The sequence below is a fragment of the Nannospalax galili genome, unplaced genomic scaffold, assembly GCF_000622305.1.
Source record: "Nannospalax galili isolate Female #2095 unplaced genomic scaffold, S.galili_v1.0 scaffold1384, whole genome shotgun sequence".
Lineage (NCBI taxonomy): Eukaryota > Metazoa > Chordata > Mammalia > Rodentia > Spalacidae > Nannospalax > Nannospalax galili.
The window spans coordinates 360,720-386,235 of record NW_008351703.1 but is presented as its reverse complement, the minus strand read 5'-3'; positions in this window follow the sequence as shown (position 1 = coordinate 386,235).

The following is a 25,516-nucleotide window of genomic DNA, read 5'->3' as shown; positions in this document are numbered from 1 at the left end:
TTTTGTCTTTTTGAAGCAGGGTCTCCCTGTAGCCCCAGATGTCCTGGAACTCACTATGGAGACCAGGCTGGCCTTGAACTCACAGAGATCCACCTGCCTCTGCCTCCCTAGTGCTGGGATTAAAGGCATATGCCACCACGCCCGGCTTAAAAATTCTAGTTTATTATCAATGTGAAATAGGAAACTTTACAAAAAAGGTCATCCCAGAGGGATTAACATCTCTGGGGAGCTCTTTCCCTCCTAGTGACGAACATATTAGTTTACAAAGACTACCAGTGCTCTTTCATTTCCTAAAATGATTGATCTTTAAGAGATAATTGTTTCTGATTTGACTATTATTTTATTTCCATCATGGGCCTACACTTTGAGAGTGACTTTTTTGCAGACAGTATTCTTCTCCCAGGGGACTACTGAGGACTGAGTCTGGATGCCCATACCACCAGTCTCTCTGAGGAAAATGACACCCCAATCCTACTAAAGTCTAGACTTCCATAGATATTGCAAACACTTCCATTGAAAGAATAAAGACAATTTACAAAATTCAATCAGTTGCCTAACCCCAGATGCACAAGTCCCGACACAGAAACAGAAAAACTATGGACACCCAAGGCAACTTGACTACTCCAAAAACTGCTAATCCAATAGTAATGACCTCCAATAAGAGTGAATTACATGAAACATTCAAAAGATTACAATAATTAAATGATTATAAAGTATAATAAATAAAAATGGACACAAAATCCTTAATGAGTGCCAAGAAACATAAATAACTGAATAAAACAAGAAAGCAAATACAGGCAATGAAAATGGAATTCATTAGAGAGACAGGAATACTGAAAAAGCCGAATTGAAGTACTGGAGATTGAAAATCCAGAAGTCAAATAAAAAGCTCAGTGGAAATCCTCACCAATAGGATGAATCAAGGGGAGGACAGAGCAGTCAGCCTGAAGGACAATATAGAGGAATTGGAAGACTCAGACAAGGACAAAGGTAAATACGGAAGCACAGCTAATTAATAAGGAAGTGCAAATAACATTTGAAATCTATGGGACACTATGAAAACACCAAATCTATGAATCATGGATCTAGAAAGAAAAGAATTTCATGCCAAAGGCATAGAAAAAAAAATTCAATAAAATCATGGCAGAAACAACCCCAGAACCAAGGGAAAAGTTGTTCACTCAGATACAGGAGGCATTTAGGACACCAAGCAGACAAGACCAGAGAAGAATCTCCCCAGGTTGTATTATATTTAAAACACTAAATATACAGAACAAGGAAAGTACATAGGAAACTATATACTGAAGTATATTGCAACACCAAGTCACATATAAAGGCAGGCCTAGAGCAATAACAGCAGAGTTCTCAACAGAAGCTTCTTTAAGAGCCAGGAAGCCTTGAAATAATATATCCAAATTCTGAAAGACAACAACTGCCAACCTGGACTAATCTATGAAGCAGTTGGTTATCACAATTTACGGAGAAAGAAAAACTTTCCACAATAAAAATAGGCTAAAGGGATTCGTGACCAGTATGCCAACTGTACATAAGATTCTTGAATAAATCCTTTGGAATACAGAGAAAGACAAACACACCCATGAGGCTCTAAGAATGAATAAATCATGCTAGAATAGTAGTTAAGCAAAGGAAGAATAGGAAAACACCAAGTATTTCAAAATTAACAAACGACAAGAATTAATACGCAGCTTTCAACAATAACTCTGACCATTAATTATCTCAGTTCTCTAACCAAAAGACATGAATTAGCAAATTGGGTTGAAAAACAGGATCCATCAACTTATTGCCTCAAAGAAATGGACCTCACCATCAAAGGCAGATGGTAATTTAGGGTGAAAGGATGGAAAAAGGAATTCCAAGTAAACAGACCAGGAAACAAGCTTGTGCCACTGCTCTATATTTGACAAAATTGACTTCAACCAAAAATTTGTCAGAAGAGATAAAGAAGGCCACTTTGCAATGATTAAGGCCTCAACCCATCAAGAGGACATTACAGTTTTAAGCATATATTGCACTGAACTCAGGTGCATGCAGTTTCACAAAATAAACACTATTAGATATAAAGACACAGATTAGCCTCCAAACATTAATAGTAGGGATTTTAACATCTCACTCTCACTAATAGGTTATCTCAATAAAAAATACACAAAAAAACACCTGAGTTAAATGACATCCTAGATCAAAAGAACCTAACAGATACCCATTAAACATTCCATCCAAACACTGAAGAATATACATTCTTCTTAGCAGCCCATGGAAATGTCTCAACAATGTACCATATAGTAGAATACAAAGCAAATCTTGACAACTACAGGAAAATTAAAATAATTTCATGCACTACAATGGAATAAAAGTAGAAATCAATAGCAAAAAAAAACTGCAGAATACACACAAACTCATGGAGATTGAAAATCATATGATTGAATGATGAGTGTGCCATTAACTAAATCAAGAAGGAAAGAAAGATTCATATAATAGAATGAATGAAAACACAACATACCAAAGCTTAGGAGATGCAATGAAAGGAGTCCTGGGGGATGTTCATAGCTGTAAGTGCCTACAGTTAAAACAACCAGAGCTATTTCAAATAAATAGCTAATGCTATACCTTAGGCCTTGGAAAAACAGGAACAAATAAAATGGAAAAGCATTAGATGGAAAGAAATAATTTATATCAGGGAAGAAATTAAAGCAATGGGAATGTAAAAACAATGTAAATAATTGGAGAAACAAAGAATAGTTTCTTGGAAAAGAGAAGCAAGATAAACAAGCCTTTAACCAAACTAATCAGAAGAAAGTAAAGACCAAAATTAACAAAATTAGAGATGAAAAAGGGAGACATGACAACAGAAACATGAAGTTTAGTAGGACTCTTTTTTTAAACTTATATTTCACAAAATTAGAAGATCTAAAGGAAATGGATGAATTTCTAGAAGCATATGGCCTACCTAAATTAAACCAAGATGAGATGACAATTTAAACAAATAACAGAGTGAAGAAGTAATAAAAATAATTTTAAAACATCCAGGCCTATATAGATTCACTATTGAATTCTACTAGACCTTTAAAAAAGAACTGTGCAAGATAGAAATACCAATGCTTCTCAAACTATTCCATAAAGAACAAAAGGAAGAATGCTACCAAATTCCTTTTAGGAAGCCAGTATTACTCTGCTATTAAAACCAGTTAAAAGGCAACAGCAGCAATAGACCAAAATTCAACAATTCTAAATAAAATACTTGCAATCCAAATTCAAGAGCACATACAAAAGGCTAATTAACTGAGGCCAAGTTGCTTTCATTCCAGATTCAAGGATGACTCAGCATACACAATCATAAATGTAACACACCACATAAATGAACTTGAGGACAGAAATTACATGATTATTTCAATGGTTGCAAAAAAGTCTTTTGACAAAATGCAACATCCCTTCATGATAAAAATACAGAAGTGACCAAGGATAATAGAGGCATATTTTGATGTAATAAAATTTATATATGGCCAACATTTAAATTAATGAGGGAGGGGGACCTCAAAGCATTTCTTCTTCAGTAAAGAATAAGACAAGAGTGTCCAATTTTCCACTCTCATTCCATTTAGTCTTGGCCATAGCAATAAGATAAGAGAGGAAAATAAAAGGGCTACAAATAGGAAAGGAAGAAATCAAGTTATCCTTGTTTGCAAATGTTATGTTTCTGTGGATGAGACCCTAAAGGGCTCATGAGAAACACTTTCAATAAAGTAGCAGGATATAAAACTAACACATAAAATCTGTAGCCTTCCTATATACCAATAATAAGAAACAATCCCACTCACAATACCAAAAAAAAAATTAAGCAAAACCTTAGAAAAATCTTGGAAAGTAACTTGAAAAAATAATCAAGGTAGGGGCTGGAGAGATGGCTCAGCTGTTAAGAGCACTGACCGCTCTTGCAGAAGACCCGGGTTTGATTCCTAGCACCCACATGGTGGCTATGAACCGTCCTTAACTTCAGTTCCAGGGGAATCTGAAACCCTTTTCTGACCTCCATGGCATTGCACGACCCGTGTGCACTCACATACATGCAGGCAATACACTCATACACATAAAATAAAAATAATAAATAAAATATTTTTAAAAATCAAGGAAGTGAAAGACTTCTACAATGAAAACTTTAAAACACTGAAGAGTGAAATCAAAGAAGACACCAGAAGATGCAAAGATTTCCCATGCTCATGGATTGGAAGAATAAATATTGTGAAGAGATCTAATCTACTGAAAGCAATCTATAGATTTAATGCAACTCCCATTAAAATTCCGCAATTCTTCAAAGAAATAAAAGTGTAATCTTAAAATTCCTGTATAAGCACAAATACCCCCAGTCAGCCAACACAATCCTGAACAAAAATAATAATGCTGAAAATTTTGTCATATCCAATTTCAGGGCACAATACAGAGCCATAGTAACAAAATAGCATGGTTCCAGCACAAAACAGATATGCAAATCAATGGACTAGAGGACTTACATACCATCCATCTGTAGCCATGCAATTTTTAATTAATTAATTAATTAATTTTTTTGTAGACTAAGCTGGCCTCAATTGCACAGCGATCCACCTGCTTCTGCCTCCTGATTGCTGGGACTAAAGGCGTGCATCACCATGCCCAATATCTGTGTGATTTTTGACAGATATTGAAAATACGCAATGGAGAAAGGATAGCGTCTTCAACAAATGGTGCTGGGAAAACTGGATATCCACATATAGAAGCAGGAAACTAGGTCCCTATCTCTCATCCTGCATAAAAATAAACTCCAAATGGATGAAAGGCTTTAATGTAAGGTGTGACACTCTGACACTGTTAAAGGAAAATGTAGGGGAAACACTTCAAGATATAGGCTTAGGAAGGACTTTCTGAATAAGAATCTAGTCACTCAGGAAATAAGGGCAACAGTTGACTAATGAGACCTCATGAAATTAAAAGACTTCTGGACAGCAAAGAAAATAGTTAATGGAGTAAAGAGACAGTTTATAGAATGGGAGAAAAACTTTGCTACCTATACATCTAACAGGATTAATATGTAGAATATACAAAGGACTAAAAAAAAAATGAAACAAAATCTAACAACCCATTCAATAAATGGGCTAATGAACAGACAGTTTGCAAAGGGTGAAACACAAATGGCCAATACACGTGAAAAGTACCTCCCCTCGTTAGCTGTCAGAAAAATGTACATTAAAACTACATTGACATTCCACCCCACTTCAGTTAGGGGCAGTCATTAAAAAACAACAGCAACAATAACAACAAAAATAATGAATAGCACCAAATACTGGTCAGTATGTAGGTAAAAGGGAGCTTCTACACATTGCTGTTAAGAATGTAAATTGGTCCAGCCACTGTGGAAATCAGTATGGAAGTTTCTCCAGAAGCTAAAAATAGATCTATCATATAACTTGGCTATACTACTCCTGGTTTTTTACCCCAAAGACTCCATGTCAATGCACCACAAAGATACTTACACATTATTGTTTACCACAGCACTATTCACAGTAGCTGAGCTACAGAACCAACTTAGCTGCTCCAAACAGGATAGAGGAAATGCTGTGTATATACATAATGGATTTTTAAAAATTTTTGTGTGTTTGAGTGTATTGCCTGCATGTGTGTAAGTGCACCCATGTTGTGCAATGCCCACGGAAGTCAGAAGAAAGTGTCAGATCCTTTAGAACTGGAGTTATGAAGGGATGTTAGCCACTATGTGGGTGCTGGGAATCAAACCCAGTCCTCTGCAAGAGCAGTTGCTGCTCTAAACTGCTGAGCCATTTTTCCAGTCCACATTATGGATTTTTCAGCCTTAAAGAGGAACAGAGTTATGTTATTTGTACAAAAATTGATGAAATTGGAGATAATCATTCTGTTTTCTTGCGGTTGTGGTGCCTAGATTTTGTCTAGATACACAAAATTATGCATTTATGACATGAAAGTAGAAGGAAAATTTTTAAGGGGGACGGAGGAGACTATCAGGATAGAGGCGCCAAAGGGTGGGAAAGAGGAGGAGAGGGGAGTGTGAACGGCATATGCTCAACACAGAACATGTACTTGTGTGAAAATATGCTTATGTAGCACAGTACCATGAATGTACACAATGAAAATTTTGAATAAAAATAAATCAATTAATAGAAAAAGAAGCAACAGAGGGTTTTTTTTCTGTGATTTTTTGCTGTTAGAAAATTGTGGGGCTCCTCAGGGTGAAAACACATGCAGCTGTAGGGATTTCACCTTTCAGTCTTGTCCCTACGGAGCCTTCAGCGATGTGTCAGTGCTGGTTATGTTTCCTTGTCCTGACTGCTGGTCAAGAAGTGGTCTCCATTGCAGCAAAGTGGCTTTTTCTATCTTGTCCTTGGTTTTTCCAATGTAGGGTATAGACCTCAAATCTCTGCTGAATCTAAGGCAGGTGTTGGTTTTCAGTTGGTTCAGGCTTTTTCTTGGGTTGATAGGAGTGACAACTCTAGACTTTGTTATATACTGGACCAGAAGCTAGAAATCATGTGAGGATTTTGTAAGACTTTTGAATTTAGTGTACTTTCTGTCATTTAATCACTTCCTTGGCTCCATAGTCAAGAAGAATGGGTATAGGTCATCTATTCAGTCAGGAAGGCTGGGATGGAACAAGTGGAGATGGTTTCTAATCCAGTGACCAGACATATGCACCACCTAAAAGTATGTAACCAAACCTTCCTTAGATATTTAGAATCAAAATTTGTTATGGATGTGTGAGAATAGGGCGGGGGACAGAATTTGTGGATGCACATTGCTGTCTTCTTGCATTGGAAACATGAGGCATCTGTTTAACCTTCCTCCCTCTCCATTCCTCTTTTTCCCCTACCTCCTTCTTTTCCATTTCCACATTCAGAAAATGTTTTGAAAAATAGATTTGAGATGGGGGTGGTGGTGATAAGCAAATGTTAAGAATAAGGAAAGCTTTTAAACTGGGTCTCAGAATTGAGGGGCAGATTCCAAAAGTAGACTGCTCTTTGCAGAATATACTTCAGAAAGACTCTGAAAATGTCCAGATGAAAAAAGGTACTGCGGGGGCAGGAAGGATGGCTCAGCGGTTAAGAATACTGGTTGTTCTTGTAGAAGACCTGAGTTCGAATCCCAGCACCCACACGGCAGCTAACAACTGTCTGTAACTCCAGTCCCAGGGGATCTGACAGCCTCTTCTGACTTCCTCGGGCATTGCACGACATGGGTGCACTTACCTACATGCAGGCAATACACGCATACACATAAAATAAAAAAATAAAATTTAAAAAAAGAAAAAAGGCACTGTGTATGTATATGTGTATACATGTGTAAACACATATGAATGTATGCATAGTATATGTATGTGTGCATATATGTGTAGGTGTATGTGTGTATATGCATGCATGTGTGTGTGTATGAGTGTGTGTATGTGTGTGTGCCTGTGCACATTCATACATCTCCTTCCTCTCTGAGTCTGCTGTCTTCTTGCTCTCTAAGCTACCATTATCCTGGCATATATAGATGTGTGTCCTTCCAATTTTTTTGATGTGTATACACTATGACCAGCATATCTTCTAGACTGTTTCTGGAACAAACATGGGGATCAAGTTCTGCAGCATTTCTCTCTTGTCAGTATTGCTACCTGTTCCTAAGCATGTCCTAAGCAGAAGTCAGTCTTACATAACAAAGAGTAACACATTGTTAAGTTTTAATGCCCCACTCCCTCAAAAAAAATCCCAGGAAGGGGGAAAACGTGCATATGCAAGTCAATCCAGACAGTATTTTTCTCCCTTTTTGTGTCATGACTGTCACCATCCTCTCTACACTCACAGCTATACTCTCTTCAGAGCCCAGGGTGCAGTTTCTTACACCTTTGTTCTTTTACACCATCACTGCTACCTTGACATTTTCTGTCTGGGTGAGCTCCTGCCAGATCTGATGAGATTGCTGCTACTTTATGTAACAATGTGTTTGAGGATGTCTGTGAGGGCAGAGGGTCATGGCCAGAGTTCTCTTTTTGGTGCATGTGCACAATTATTGCCATCATTGCAGTCTGCCGTATCACTGCAAGAATCGTCTAGTTTCCTGCTTATTTCCTGGGAGCTAGGTTAGTTAAAACTGAGCACCACACCACAGTCACCACTTGTGTAACTGGGCACAGAAATCTCTGAAAGCAGGGAAAGGTGCGAGGTGGAGCCGCTGTGTAGGACCTCAGGCCATTTCTGGCTTATCTGGGGACTCAGGGAGAGATCATTTGTGACTTGTTATGTGTTAAAACACTTAACATCTTTATTTCTTGTTAAAATGAATATAGACAAAGCTCTAAGATTTTCTGTTCATATCTCAAGAGGTGATCGTCTACATTCTCAGGGAAGCATATGACCTACTTTGAAAATAAAATTGCTTGATACAAAGAAATACCCAGAAGGAATTCTTTGACTTGAATGAATGTGTGTCTGCTTATATGTAGCCCCTCCCATGTGTGTATATGAAGTTATAATATTTGTGTCTATTAATTATAGAATTAGAAATCAATCATAAGATCTAGTGATAACCATATCAATTTTCACTAGCATTGCACAACCTAAAATATGTTAACTGAATTGCCCAATCCTCAGTTTCTTCCTCAGGAAAGTAAAGATGCCAGCCATTACTGACTCAGGATTGCTGCAGGTATTGGATGAGAAAAATGCATACTAAGGCCCACTGGCATCACCATTACTATTTGAGGTATCTATTGTTATATCTTATAATATTTATCAGTGCGAGATTTTCTTCAGTTCTCTTTGTGAACACAATCATTTGTTGAGTGTTGATATTCACCAAGGTGTCACTGACATAGTCATTAAATTGCATTAGAGTCTCTCAGACTCTCAAAACCAAGAGCATGAGAAGCAGTCAACATACTGGCATCTTCTACCCAGTGCTTAAACCATCTTCTGAAAGAGAAAGGTGGGTCACAAAGGCTACCTGTGGAAAATGGCTATCCCTGAACTAAACATGTGCTCAACGGATGCACTGGTGCCCCAGTCCACCTTGGATTCTCCCCTCAGTGGGCTCAAGGTCAGAGACATCAGCCAGACCTTCTCTGAACCTGTCAGGAGGCCAATGATTGTCTGCTATTTCATCAAAAGTCAGATATCATTTTAATGGCTGCTCCCTTGTGCTTCATCTAAGAAGCCTCACTCTTCCTGTTACCTTCCACTGAGGTGTTTACGGCTGTGGTGAGTGGGAAAGGAGGCCCATGGGAACTTTTACATCCCTAATGTGGATCATAAACCAAGAGAGTCGACAGCCATGCCAAGAAGGGTGACAACAGAAGCAGCTGCCATGTGACTTTCTGACAGATATAAATCAGACTTGAAACCTAGAAAATGTTGATGCATCCTTGTTAGCTGAGAAAATAAGAAAGGCAGGAAGGAATAGAAAACTTCCTGCAGGATCAGAACTCACAAGCCCTGATTGCAATGCACACAATAATGCATATTATTCTGGAAAGGAAAGGAGAAAAGAATATCTTATACAGATATCTTTGTATATGTGACAATCTACAAAATGAGCAAATTAGCTGTGAACTTTGGACCTTTGGCAATTGAATGATCAACTACTGATGGGCCACTCACAGCTGACCTGGTGTTCCAACAGGTAGAAAGCTCCCTGCTCCAGCCTACAGCTTCTCACCTATAATCAGGATCTTCATGGAATAGTCTAGCCAAACTTACGCTTGGGGAATCTGTCTTGAAAGAGGTGGTCTGACAGCTGTTCTTCCTGTAGCAAAGTAAATTTCCTATAGGAACGTAGCAGAGACCTTCACCCAGGCAGAGGAACAAGCCTTCACCTGTGTGGTTCATGCTCAGACCAGAGAGACTACACTGTGATTTCCCAAGCCCTGCACTTTGCTCTCAGTCTCCAAGCTCAGTTCCCACAAGACTCATGCTTAGCTCACCCCCAAGCCAGGCACAGGGGTCACCCCTGCTTTTCTTCACTTTGAGAGGTCAGGGTAGCTCTGACATCTTCAGGACAGTGCTGGCCCCTGTTTCATGGCAAATATAATCTGTTTGAAAATGTAATATATGGACTTATTTTGAATAAGAAGATAAGCTCAGTGACCATGGGAGACAGCAGAGCATTGGGCTGAGCTAGAGTCTTGCAGGTCCATTTTCCTGTTGAAATCCAAGCCTCTCTGAAGGGCTTTAGGACAAGTGATTACCAGACCAAAATCTTAGCCCACTGTTGCTCTATCCTTGAACTCATCACTGTGCTATCTAGAGTTCAAGGACACCTCAGAGGTCTTGTTTCTTGAAAGCAGGTGATCAGATGAGCTTTGGTAAAAGTGCCATTAAAGTAGTGCCAACACTAGATGGCGCCAGCGTACAGCTGATCTTGCACAGCTGCCTCAAAACCCAACCGCTCCGCAGAGAACCCTGCAGGGAAAGGGAACAACCTGTCTCAGGAAACTTGAACCAGTGTCTGTGGCCCTGGTCCGGGCTGCTAACTCTCCCGCTCCGGGTCTCAAGCGCATCTGTCACATGTCCCAGGCATGAGGAGACTTTTCTGTCAATAAGCACCCCCAGGTGGGAGTGTCTGTACCTTGCCGCCCTGTCATTGTCAGCTTGTGCAGCACAGAAAAAGGCTTCCCTTTCCAGATCGCTTTTCTCTTTGGGGGTGGTGCTCTGCGTGTGACCTTTGCCTCTGTTATCCTAGTGTGGCTCAGCTCTCCAGTTCAGAAGGTAGGTGGCTCCTGGGGAACTGACCCCAGTTTTGACTTAGTGTCTTTAGGATGTCCTGCACTTCTGCAGTTGTCTCCCATGACTGAGTGACCTGGAGAAGGCTAGGCTGGTGGCCTCCCCGAGTCTTGTTTGGGGTACGAATAGGTTCATTTTGTGCTAGGTTTTACCAAGATAACACAGAAATTTGGGTCTGAGTGTCTGGCCCACGGCAGTGATCAGGAAGTTTCCTTCCTTCACTTATGTCCTGGAATAGCGGCAGCTCCTGCTTGTGCTTGGGCCTACAGGGCAGGACTTCCCTTGGGCCCTGGGAGGCTTGGTGCCACACTGCAGAGGGTCTCTGCTTCCTTCTTTGTGATTTGGGTTTTACATAAGAGGCCGCTGCAATCTGCACTGGTAAGTTGTGTTTGGCTAGACAAGGTCAGATTGTCCTGCCCTGGACCTAGTTTTTGCTCTCTTTCAGCTGTGGGTTTGGGTACTGGGGACACTGATCTACTGGCTAGAAGGCTGCTTTATGTCTCCCACTGTTAACAGTCAGTCTCAGTGGCAGGTCAAAGGGACAGGGCTAGAATTCTCAAGTTACTATGGCCTCAGTGGGACATGGCTGGCCTTTTACTTGGTTGGTTTTAGAAGCATGAAATAATAGGAGTTATTTACAATGACTCCTAGTCTACCCTGGGACCTGTAGCATTGAAGCAGAGGGTGGAGGGTGACTGATCAGGTGACTTCTTTTTTGTTTGGTTTGTTTTTTTTTGTTTTCTTGTCGTTTTGAGACAGGATCTCCCTGTAGGCACAGCTGGCCTGGAACTCACTATGTAGACTAGGCTGGCCTTGATCTCAAATAGATCCACCTGCCTCTGCCTCCCAAGTGCTGGGATTAAAGGCATGTGCCACCAGGCCTGGCAGATCCAGTGTCTTTTGGGTCCCCAGGGGACCTTGGGGCTTGGCTATCCTAGGGGGCAGGGTATTCTGGACGGACCCCTTGAGGTCTCATCCTTGATGCCCCACAGGCTGGAGGGTCAGAAGAGGCAATGTTGTGCCAGTCCAGTCCAGGAAAGAAATGTGCAAGAACCCAGGCCAGCAGCTCACAGCAGCCTTCTCCTCCCTTCAGTGTGGGTTCAATGAGCCTGGGCTTTGCAGAGTAGGGCTTTCTCTGGACAAGCTTGAGGGCATCTCTGGAAGCTGGCTTCCAAAAGTGTCCTGGAGACAGCCCTCAACCAGGAGTCCCAAGATCTTTGCCTCATGACTGCCCTGTTTGTTTCCTGTTGATATGACTCTGAGAAGGTCCCAGGTCCACCCTTTGCCTTGGCTCAGGCTTTCACTTCATGGCTCCTAAGTTCCCTGGTAGTCCTAAAAGCCTCATGACGAAAGGAACATGTACCCCACACTACAGCCAGGGTTGGTTCAGTGCACACGGGGAAAAGAACATCACTCAGGCTTCTGCTGTGCTTAGCTTTCATAGGCAGAATAAGGAAGGCGCCCATCAGGGAGGTCACCTACCTGCAGCTTGGCTTGAGGACATTTGAGGAAGAGTACAAAGTGTCAACTGGCTGCGTGTTTTCACAAGAAAGCTTTTTAGAAACTATCATTTCTGGGCATCTGAGACCTGTTAAATGCTGATTTCTAGGGGTGGGGTCCAGGTGAGGCTTATGTTTCTAATGAGTAGCCATGGTAAGACTCACCTTGGAGTCGTGTTTCTGCTTGCACACAGCTCCTTGCTTTCTGTATCCCCTGGAAAGGGCTCCTTCCACTTTCTCATCACTCAGGTTAGTACCACCTAGTGTGTGTAGTATGCTGAACCTATACTTTTAGTAATGCACCTATACCTTTTAGTAATGCAATAGTTCAGACCTTTCAAAACCTTGTTACTTGCAGTGTGATAATCCTGCATCATGAGTGCCAGTCTCTGTCTCACAGGAGCTGTTTAGAGATGCTCCTCCCATCAGATCAGTGTGCTGCCAAGACCCCCAAGGGATTCTTACACATAATTAAAGGCTGGGGAGTACTGGTTCCTGCTGTCTTCCTCTTTTGTTTTTTAATGGCAAAAAGGAAAAGAAAGCTGGAAGCATCTCACAAGGGCCACTTCCAAACAATTCTTTAGCCACAGCCCAGGCTTCCTAGAAGCAGAGCTTCCATGAGGGGGCTGCAGGTCATAAATCCCTCCCTCTCCCTCTCCATGCCCTAGACCCCATGCCTATTGCTGTACTTGTTTCAGGAATTCTGGACTAGGGAGGACTATGTGTCTTGGGGCCATTGCCGCAAATTACATTTACTACCCACATAGCTGCTTACCATTGCCGTGAGTGGCCTGTGCCCCCCTCTCCTGTGCAAGGGCAGTCCTCCAGTGAGAATGTTTCATCTTTGAATCTGCAGCTCTCTGACAATGCTTGGCCCATAGTAAGGAATAAAAATATATTTCTTGAACTGATGCTCCATCCACCATCATGATCAATGTGGCACAGTAATTGATTCTAGGAACAGAGAGGTTCACTGGTTTCCCTGATAACAGTTATATGAATTTGTTGAACCAGAAAGAAGATAGAAATTGATGAATTCAAAACAATGTTGTCTTCCTAATGAGCTGTCTATGCCTTCATTTTCTTAGGAAAACTGGAGGTGTCTGCTTGGCAGATCCCGGCTTTCTCAGAGTATCAGCCGCAAGGGCAAGTGCTTGCTGTGCTTTGACATTGGGTTCGCAGGTGAAGCAGATCCCTCTTTCAGAACCATGTTCACACGATGTTTTATTTGGGTCATGTCAGGGAAGGGTGGAATGTCCAGAATCCTGGGAAGGATTCTCCTCCACACTTCACCTCCTTTCTGCTGCTCTTTCATCCATATCTGGTATTGAGGACGAAGTGACTATTTCACGAGCAGTCCTTGCATAGCTGTCCTCTGCCCCAGTTGCAAAGTCCCTCTGCTCGATGAAGTCCTTTCTTTCCTGTAAAACCTACAGCTTGTTTCCCTCTCTGGAAATCATCTTCCAACTGTCCCAGGCCTCTGTCACTTTACGCTCTGGCTGCCACAGTTCTTGCCCCTTTGCTCCTGTACCTTCCAATTGCACATACCCATAGTGCTTGCTGACTGCATTCCTTTCTGTAGAGCCAGAGCTTCTTGGAGGTGTGTGTGTGTGTGCGTGTGTGTGCGTGTGTGTGCGTGTGTGTGTGTACGACTGTGTATGTATATGCATTTGTATATGAATGTGTATGAGATGTGTGTATATGTGTTCATGTATATGCATGTGAGAGTGTGTGTGTGTATGGATGTGTATGTGTATGCATGTATGTGTGCCTGTGTATGAGTGCATATATGTGTATTTATGTACTTTTTTTTCTCTCTTGGACTTTATAAAGTGAAATTTTGATTTGTTCACCTTCCTTAAGCATCTTTTCCAGTCCTTGCCTACAAGTCCCAGGCACCTTGTACCCTCCAGAGAGAACTTGCTGGAAGGCCTGCCTTCCTCTAGCATCCTCTTTCTTTTCCTGAAACCCATCATCCATGCTTGGGGTTCCTGTGAGCTTTTGTTCATTTTGTTCACAGTAGCTCACAAAAATGTCCTAAGGACTCTGAATTAGGGTTCATTGTAGAGTGTTTCTGACAGGACAAAGCTGGTGGGAAGCAGCTTATGAAAGACATTCCCGCCTTTCCCCACAAACTCCAGCTGACCCTCACCAATTCTCCACAGCACAGCTTGAATATGGCTGGATAACGTAGAGATGTATTTCCTGCTGCTTATTTTTAAGAGACATACATTCCACAAATCGTAAGCATGCATTTCCTTTCTCTGAATCTCTCTGTAAATACTCAAGGGTGTAGAAAGAAAACTGAAAATCAGCACAACAAGAATGGGCTCCGCTGGCACATCAGGAAAACTGGTGGAAGGGAACATCAATCAGCACTGAAAGTTGGGGAACTGGCCAGATTCTAGAAAAGGTTGACTTCATCTCGAGTCTCATCTCCTGGCAGATGTAGCCTCTAGATAGCTGTTACTTATGATGCAAGGCTAGGAAGACCTAATAAAGAAAAGAGCTGAGATGGGCAAACCCAGGCAAGGAAGGGGCAACTGCTGGGGAGGCGTGAAGAACAGGGAACGGCTGAGGAAAGGAAAGGCTGGTTCTTCATTGCACTTGAGCAAGATATTTACTGTGTCTTGGAGTCTTAGACAGAATACTGCTGACCTTTACATCACCCCCATCTTGTAGAGTGAGGCCACTCAGAATAAAGTAAAGATGTACCCTGTTTCAGGGATCTGAAGAGGGAGTAGGGGCTGGCGATCATCCTCCTGGCAGTGCTGGCGGGGTCCTGTGTGCTGCTGTCTCTGGTTCTTGGTCAGGGCTGGGAGGTGCGGAGAGTTAACCACATTCACTTTTAAGCTTTTTCTTCATTGCCTATAGGTTCCTTGTAGTTCACCAAGTAGCTGTTTCTATGTTCCTTGTCCTGGGAGATGTGTGGCCGGAAGGGAAGCAGAAACAGGGAGCAATGCTGTTTGACTTGTGTGTTGATTATCATCTGTCCTTAGGAAACAGAGTTTTTCAGAGAGCCTGAAAGGCAGTGATGAAGTAGTTTGTAGAAGATAAAGAAAATTGTGTTTCCCTGAACTAGAAAAATGCTCCTGTGACTTTGTGGTAGTGGTGGTACATTGAGGGATTGGCCCCTTGGGGGTATTCCTGGGTTCTTCCTAGAACCCTCTCAGAAGACTATTTGTCTGCCAAATTTTGACCTTAGAGCATTACCACAAGGACTAGGAAAGTAGCCTGAATACATAGAGGGGCCTGTAATACCCTACTCGCTCTGCTGATGTTCCTACATGAGTGACAGTAAATAACTGTGGTATTTCACTTAGGCTTCCCTTCAGATGGAATGACCACCTTCACCTTTTGAGTGTACTTCTGAAAACTGCCCTTGGCTGGAGCGATCTTTCTGACCCAAGGTCATGCTCTTCCCCAGGAAGGCTGACTGATGCAGGAGCACAAATCTCTGACTTCTTTTACCACAACGAAAGGACCATGGTAGCTTCACAACTCTCTGAGCAGATAAAACTGATGACAGTTTCAGAGGAAAGGCTGTACTTAGGAGTCTCATGAATAAAACCGACCATGAGGCAATAGTGAGCCCTATCAGTGAGGAGTGTATGAATGCTCTGTCCCGGTGAGATTTCCATGGCACATGCTCAGCATAGGGGAGGCAAGGCAAACCCTTGGAATGACAGTGCTCAATGTCCTGCCAACCCAGGGGGACCAGGCTGGGAGCCCAAAGTCAAAAAGAATGGTAAGAAATCCAGAATACAGTGTTCTTATTCTGAGTTTGTGATTCAAGATTCCCCTGCACAGACTTATGATACCAAGAGATATCTAAAACCTCTAAAGCTGTTCTGGTTAGGTGACTCTCCAATCCAGTGGCTAAGTCACTATGTATAAATATCAGGGTCTGTTAAATCTTATTCAGTTAGATTTAATTGCATTAACACTACTATTCAGTTCTGCCAAAGGTATGTCTAATTTTTTTCTAATAACTCAAAGAGCTCAAGTCTATATGAGTTTAAGATAATCACCCTTTAAGAGGGTATGATTGAATGTGGCCCTGCTTGCATCAAAATCTGGGACAAGGAAACTCAAAGTTTGTGTTGATGGTATTCTAAATGGAAATAAATTATCTCGTTCTTCCTTGCGCCCCTCCCCCACCCGGGTTCATCACAGCATCTACATTTTTGTGGTTCGAGCAAGGATGAGGGTGGGAAATAGGTGAGAGGAGGGGTAAGGAAACATTAACCCAAACTAAGGCTGGATGAAAAAGCTACATGGAAATTTACTGCTTTGTAAGCTTATTTAAAACATAATTAACAAAACAGCTTGAGCAGGGGTACCCTGCATGGTAGATAATACTGTTCCAAAAAGTCATAGGTCATTAAAGGAAAATTCCAGTGCCAAGTGTGGCCTACCTTCATATAAATTGTTCCCAAAACAATACAGACTATTGTCATTGCCCTTGATTGCCCTCAAGAACCAGACAGTAAGGTCTAATTGTTGAAGATTCCACAAACTTTGGTTGCAAGACAGAAAAATCAAACTGGAACTGAGCTGGAACATTCTCCTTATTGGGCAGTTTTAACAGTGTCAGAAGGTGCACTGCAAACTGCTGAGAGAGAAAAGTCATGAAGAGTCTTACCCAGCTGTGGATTCTGCATGCTGCAACACCAACCGGTCAGGCAAGATGTGCCCACTGGTGCAATAGTGGTATGGTATGGTATGATCACTACAGAGTTAACCAACCACTTTCTGCTTGGATTTGTGACCTACTCCACAGAAGGAATTCATACCTGATACTGTAAATCTTGTCAAAAGCCCATGGCTCTGGAGGTAATAGGTTCTAGGGAGAACTTATAACTGTTGATTTGTTAAATGAACATGGTATCATATTGCCTTCTAAATATTTACAATTTGTATTCATCATGTTGCTCTCCCTACCTCAGTCAGAGAAGCTTCTATTTGCATTGGGCAAGGGTTAACACAGAGACTTGTAACTGGTCAAAGTACTGAAAATAAGTGAGTATTGAGTGGTCAGTCAGTGGGACATCTCTATCTTCCCTTTCAAGGCTCAGGGGACATTGTGGAAGAGGAGGTGGAAAGAAAATGCAGAAGGGCAAGTAGTGGGGAATGGCTGGGGTGCCGACAACACAGCAGACAGTAGCAGGGATATCAGAGTATAAGGGCTCTAGTGGGGGGAGGGAGGCTGTGGGAGAGTGCTATCTGGGAAGTGGGTGTAAAAAAATAAATAAATAAAGCCAAAGGATGGGGAGAAGAGCTATGACGTACTGTCTTCTGGATAGGACATGGCTCTTGCACTCATGAACTCATAGCAATTGTGATTACCTGCACAAGGCCTGCACAGGATTAGGCACAATGACATTCCATCATGGGTGGAGGGAGGGTTAATGAGCCCCCATGCCTCCTTGAGGAGCTATGGGAAGTTAATGGTTGTTGGGGAGGTAGAGTCATTTTCTTTGGTGGTGTGGCCACTGTTAAGCTGTCCATACTCCAGTAAAGAGCCTCCCATTCATACAGGCAAACCTAACTTTTTTTTTTTGAGATAGGGTCTCACTGTGTGGCCCTGGATGGCCTAGAACTCACTATGTAGACCAGGATGCCCTTGAACTTGTACTGTTCCACCTACCTCTGCCTCCTGAGTGCTGGAATTAAAAACATGCACCACTATGCTGGCCAGGTAATCCTAATTAAATGTAGTGGGGGACACACATACAGACATGAAATTAGGAGGAGGATTTCTTGGGAAGAAGAAAGGTTTCAGTGGGAGTAAGAGGAGGATGAGAGAATAATGGGGATGAATATGATAAAAATACATAAAATCAATGTAGTATAACCCTCTGACTTCAGAGCATCAAGAAAAGCTGATCTTTAAAGTTTGTAGTGTGTTTATCTGAAACAGCATGTTTGTGTCACACTGGATGCTCTACACAGGATCTCACCATCCTCTGTCCTCTATTAAGTGGCAGCTGGTATAGGTGGTCCTGCCATGGTCCCATACAAGATTGTTCATGAGGTACAAAAATCATGATGAGTAAGGTTAGAATCCATTCAGAATTTATCTTTGCTCCCCTGGTCCTGATGCAGTGCAGAGCACAGGTTATGATCACTGATAGCAGCATGCCTCAGATAACTAAATCTAGTGCCCTCATTCTACCTCATCCCACCACATCCACCCACCCAGTCATGAAGTCCAGTGATTCTACCAAATACCAGAAATAGGCCTCTCCCTTGAAGCTGTTGGCTTGGGAGGATTTCATAGTCCCTTAAATTATACTGGCTATTGCCATTGCTCTTGGTTACCCCCCAGAACTTGATGATAAGACTCTATTGCTGAGACTTGACATATGTGAGTCATAGAAGATGGAGAAATCAAGCTAGTACTGACCTTGAAGCTTCATTTTTACTAGCTAGCTTTCATAGTACTAGAAAGCACTATACATATGGAAGAGAAAATTAATCATCAACCTTACTCAGCTGTGAACCTTGTGAATGCCAATAATGACTGGTCTGGTAAGATATGCCCACTGGGGCAATAATGACACCATCGTTATGGGAGTAACCAACTACTCTCTGATTGGATTTAAGGTCATCTTCCTAAGACAAAACCCATACCCAACACTGTTATCAGAGACAAGAACTTGAGGCTAGAGAGGTCAGAGGCCATAGGAGAAAACCTACTCCTATTAGTCTGATGAATGGACATAGTATCAAATTGACTTATTGTTATACCCTTAGATTAGTGCATCTCTTAACTCTCATCAAAGAAGCTTCCTTTTGCAGCAGATGGTGATCAACCCAGATATCCACAATTGGCCAAATGGTAGAGAAAGAGAAACTGTAGGGTGCTCAGCCCTAAATGAGACATCTATATCACACCCCTCCCTCAAATGCTCAGGGAATGTAGTGGAATAGGAGGGGGGAAAGATTGTGAAAGCCAGAGATGGTAGATAAATAAAAGGAAACAGACTTTTACAGACACAGCAAGACACTTGCACATATGAACCCAAAGCACTTGTGATAGCATGCACAAGACATGAACAGGTACAAGTTAGACAGAAATCCCAGCATGTAGAGGAGAGGTAAGCATGAAGTTTCAGCCCTACCTGAGGAACTATTGGCAACTGATAGCTGCTTGGAGAGGGAGAGTCAGTTCTGTTTAAGTGTATGATGCTGGGTAGGTTGACCACCCTCCAGGGGATGGACTCATACTCATTTTGGGTAGCACATTGAACTTGATAGGCATTGTGAGTGCCTCAAGAGGTAGGAGTGGATATGATGGGCAAGGGAAGTTGAATATGATCAAAATACATTGTATGAAATTCTCAAAGAATCAATAAAAATGTTATTTAAAAAAGAAAGAAAAAGAGCTAGGCATGGTGGCACATGCCTTTAATCCCAGCACTCAGGAGGCAGAGGCAGGCAGATCTCTGAGATCAAGGCCAGCCTGGTCTACATAGTGAGTTCCAGGCCAGCTGGGGCTATAGGGAGACCCTGTCTCAAAAAACAAAATAAATAAATAAATAAATAAATTAATGAAAAAGAAAGAATAAAGACATGGAATGGGATAGGGGTATTTAAAATGATTAACAGGCATTTGGGATTCTTAGTATTTAGATTTTCAGATTAAGAAGCTACTTTCATTTACTTATCGAATTATGAACTATCAGCCAATCGAGGTAATTTACAACTAATTTCAATGGACAATGAAGTTTGTTTTCACTTGCTTCAGATAGTGTTTTTACAGAAACAGTAAAGTTTCTCTCTAAAGATTCTTTCGTGGAAAGCATTCAGGAGGCATTGATCACTATCCTATGTGTTACTGGAAATCGCTGATGACCTTTACTTTTGCACAACCATCCTTGTTAACAAAATGCCTTGGACCCTCATTACTCCCTGGAAAAGTCTACTTGAAATCTGGAAAGACCTTTCACTCAGTTTCTCATAAGATAAACTTTCAGTTTTTTTTGTACTAGGAAATGCTGCTATCACTCTGATTGGTTGTGGGGAGCAAGGACTTGTCTGCAGTCCTCACATGCTCCCTAAGCCATCTTTTCTAGTGCCTGATAGGTACCGTGCTCACGATACCTAGGGTTGAATGTTGGGTGAAGGAAAGGTCCTCAGTCCTTGCACATGACAGGAGTTATTGTTACAGCATGCAACTCTCTTCTCTTACCCACTTGGAAAACTGATGAGAACTTTCTCTGAGACCTGAATACATCTGTGCATATCCAATACAAGAACATTAACATGCTTCCCATTTGCTTTTATCACAAAACATGATCTATAAGATAGGGTTTGTGTGATGCAGTTGCTGCTGCCTGAATACTGAAGGGAAGTTTTCTTTTTAAAGTGGTTCACTAAAGACATATGTGGGAAAACATTGTGAGGCTTTAATTCTTACTGTTTTTGTTTGCTTTTTGAGACAGAGTCTCCCTGTAGCCCCAGCTGACATGGAATTTGCCATGTAGACCAGGCTGGCCTCTATCTCACAAAAAACATCCTGCCTCTGCCTCCTGAGTGCTGGGATTAAAGGCGTGTGCCACCACACCCACCCTGTAAGGCTTTACTTAAAATGGAGAGCTTTCAGGTTTTTTGGGTACAACATCTTGTTTACTATTGAGCAAACATTTTTTTGCCATCGAAAGCAGTTATACAGCTCAATGAAACTGTCACTGATAGAAAGTGCAAATGGACTCACTTCTGTGTATTGCTTAACATGTATTCAATCCTCCTCAGGAAATGTCTACATTAACCTCCTCTGCTCTGCTCCCAGCACACACACACACACACACACACACACACACACATAATGTTAAACATAAACTATGGTCAAGATCATGTCTCACCTGCCCACACCAAACAAGAAAGCAAGGTACGCCTTGCTCTTGCTGTTAGAGCTCCGTCTTAGATAAAGAGAAGGCAGAGCAACTTCTAGGCGCTCTGAAACATCTGTTGCCCACGAATTAGTTCTTGGCTCTTACTTTGCAGTACCACAAGTCTCCTGTAGATGGCTCTACCCTCCTGTTAGCTCTCCCTTACCAGGTAGCCCACACAAATTTCTAAACTCCAGGGGTAATTCTAAAGGGTCCTGAGTCTCTTTGAGATCTAAACCTCACTGTCCTTAATGATAGTGGATGCTTTCTTATACAGGAGGGAAAGCCATGGAACAGGAAACGAAGGGGAATTGGAAAGGCTCTTGTAGTAGGATGCTGGGGACAGCCATGTTTAGAGTTGCAGTGAGGTGAAGTCAATTTTGGTTCAGCTGAGTACTCCATACTCTCTTTAGAATTTCAAAAAGTATCTTAATTTTATAATTAAGAAGAATTTGCTTAAGCTGGTCAAACCTAAAGTTTTATGAACTTGGCCCTACTGATACGAAATTAATATGCTTGGCAGAATATACTCCTAGAATTGATGTCTGCAAGGTGTCTCAGGGCTGTGCCAGAGTGAGGCCTTGCTACTTTGCTGGGGATGGGGAAGCCGCATTAGAGGCTACTTCCCTGTGGCAACCCTGACAGTTAACCAGGTGTCTTGGATGAGGAGGGAGGGCTGCCCAGCACATTTTGTGGAAACTGCCCAGTCCTCCCCACAATGGGGAAAGAAGCACTCAAATTACAGGGTACCTTATCTAGCCCGGGCACTGGGTTGGATTCTTTTTATATGCTGCTAATTAGTCCTTCATGGCACTTCCTGAGTAGATAGGCCCTCTATGTCATAGGGGAGAGACCTGCTCAACAGAAGGAAAAGGGAACTTACTTGAGTTTGCATGTTGAGTGGTAGAGTTAAGGCATAACCCTACGTGGCTCTAATGCTCTTACTTTGTATTTTGTTTTATTTTAACATATTGCATCATGGGATTATTGCTAGACTAGTGAGGAGGTAATTCAAATTGATTCAGTGTCAATAGCAGGTCAGTGTGTAGAGAAGGAACATCAGGAGATCCAGGTAAAAATCTCAGCATTATCTCTTTCTGGATGGCTGGACACAGAAAAGTTATCTAATCTTTTTGAGTTCTATATCTTTTGAGTAAAAGTATAGACTAAGTACATAATCGATGCATGGTGTGTGGCGTCTTCCCCTGCCTCAGCAAGTTGTAGTTTTCTATACTGTATGCTGGGTTCTGAACACAAGGCATAAAATCCAGTTCTTTTGTAACAGAGATTGGTAGTCCCTTTTCAACTAGCCCTGGAGTCTTTGAGCCTTGGCTGATTGCCAGAATCAGGTCAGAGAATAAACCCAGAGCAAGGTCTCAGTTATCAGAAGTCAGAGTTAAATTTAGGGTGCAGTAGTCAGCAGGACTACTCCATGGGCTCTGTGAAGTAGGGCCGCACAATTATCTGGAAAATTTGATTAATGTAGACAGGCTCTGCTGATAATTGATTCACTTCTCAGCCTGGCAGCCCCCAATTCCTCACAGTAGTTTTCTTTTCCAGCCCATCCTGCTCCTCACTCCTGGATCCTCCCCATCTCTTCGTCTTTACTGGCACAGATTTCTTCTTGTGGGATTTAATAAATATTTGCTTGGGCCATGTCATACTCTTAGGTAAATGATGGCAACCTGATGACCTTGGGATGCTTTTAAGCCCTTAGAATGTCTGTTTGATCTGTCCAGATTAAAAATTCAAGCTTTTAGTAGAAAATTTAGAGATTTCATGCAAAATTTAAAGTTCTATCTCTTTGTGGAAAGAAAGAAGATGGAACCACCAGAGCAGAGTTCCCAAGGGCCACACCTCCTGCATCTTCTCAGTGGCCCCACTTGTTCCTGTCCCATCATGTGTTGCGTTCACACCTCCTACTTTTTGCATCTGTGTTCTGCTGTGCAGCTTTGAACCCCTGAGACCGTACCCACATAAATGAGGTCCAATGTGCTCTGTCTAGGATCCTCAAATGAAAAGCTAGATCTATAGATGCTGTGTTCATCAGCTTTCTGGTATGTTAAGAAACACCTGAGATAATCAATTAAAGGAAGGGAAGATTACTGACTATTTCAGAGGCTTCAGCCCATGGTCACTTGGGCACGTTGTTTTGGGTATGTGCCCAAACCTGACATCATGGTGTGGACGTGTGGCAGAGGAGGCTGCTCCCTGCATGATGGCTGGGAAGCAAAAAGAGAGACAAGAAAGGGCCCAAATCCTACTCTCCCTTTCAAGGGCGTATCCCAGTAAATCAACTTCCTTCCACTAGACTTACCCTTTTGAAGTACCACTGCCTCCTGACAGTGACCAGCTTTCAACAGTTGGGGCTTAGGGAAACATTCAGGATCTATACTATAATCATATGTCTGTGGAGTTTTTACTTTTTCTCATAGGTCAATATTAGTGATACCTCCAGTAAATGAAACTTATAATCCCTAAGGGGCTGTCATGGAATTCATGAGTTTTCAGCACCTTTCCTGCCTGAGCATTATTTCCTGGGCATCCAGATAAGGCCATTATCACAGAGCTCTTTGAGGGAGGAAACTGTTTCCTGTGGGCCCGGTGTCTTCACATCTGCAGAGAAACTGGGGCTGGTGTTTTCTGAAAGATGGTTGAATTTAACTGATATGCTTTAAATCGAGAGAGAGAGAGAGAGAGAGAGAGAGAGAGGAGGAATATGAGGAGGAGAGAAGAGAGAGAGGGAAGAGGGAGAGAGTGTTTTCAAGTTCAAGTCTACAAATCTATTTGGGTAAATTCAAGAATTTGAGGCAGTTTACTATAGAGTGGGAATTCACAAAATGCTTCTTATTTTATTACGACAGGTCATTAAAGCAGCTAATTATAGTTTGAGGAGGCTATGTTGAGATTTGAGACCAAAATGAATGAGCTGTAGACCTAATTGTAGTTCTGATCTTCTAAGCTAATGATTCCCACAGTGTGGTCCCATTAACACCTGAGAACTTGTTTGACATACTAATTCTCAGGCCCATCCCAGAACTACTGAAACACATAACTTGTGCTTAACCAGACAGCCAGGTGGTTCTTATTCATATTAAAATTCGAGGAGCACTGTGCCTGTTACTTTCCACATTGCTGTGACAGCATACCTGACCAAAACAATTTAAGGGAGAAAGGGTTGATTCTGGATCAATGTTCCAGTGGGATGCATTCCATCCTGTAGGGAAGGCATGGTGACAGAGGCATGAGGCCTGCTGGTCACATGGCATCTACAGCAAGACTCCACTTCCTAAAGGTTCTACAAACTTCCCAGATAGTGCCACCAGCTGGGGACCAAGTGTTCAAACGCATGCGCCTGCAGGCGGGGGGGGGGGCATTCTCATTCAGCCCCCACTACTTGTGTAGTGAGATCCCCGTATGAGACCCAGCACATATGGGATTTTGCTTTAGCTTTGATGTTAGATGTTAGGTGAAAATCAATCTCATTTGTTCACTTTAATCTATATAGAGTTTTAGCTCTGCAAAATGGAAAATCGTGAAGGTGGACTGAAGTGATGTTTGCATGTCAATGAGAATGTAGTTGATGCCATTGAATTGTACACGTAAAAAGAGTTAATGGTAGGTTTTATGTTAGGTATATCTTACTACAATAATATTATGTATTTTAAAATCCTACAATTTTCCAAGAAATCTACTCTCCCATTTCTTCCCCCTTCCTAATCTATCTCCATTTTACTTTGACTCTGTCCAAGCTTTTCTTGGAGGTTCTTATTTTTTAAATAAGTTACCACCTGGGAAGCCACCTGTTCATGCAGAACAGGGCCAAGCCAGGGTGTGGGTTTATGCTGCAGAACACAAGAGCATTGGGTATGATCTAGAAGACAAAATACTGCAGGAAATGATTGTAAGAATGGTCAGAGGCTCCAAGCAATCTTAACCTTCTAGAATCTTAAGTATTTTCTCATACAAAGTAGAAAGAATTACTTCATATTAGCTTGGCCTCTTTAGCCTAATGGTTTCAAATGCTGGGGTATACTAAGCTTCTTTAGAAAGCAGGCTACATCTGCAGGATTTCTCATTCAGAAAGTTCAGGGGTGAAGCAGTGATGTTAATAGTTCAGGTCTATACTTTGTGAAAGACTACTGTAGTGGGGTGGAAGAAATGAGACACAGAGATGGAAAAGCTCACCTGTCACATGGAGAGTGGTGGGCAACCACAGCGTATGTGAAGATGTAGGATTATTGGACAGCATGGATTTCCACATTATATCGCTCATGTTGTTGTGACTTAAAGGCAGCTTAATTTCCTCCTTTTTAGAAATGGAGAATTTTCATGAAGGATTATACAT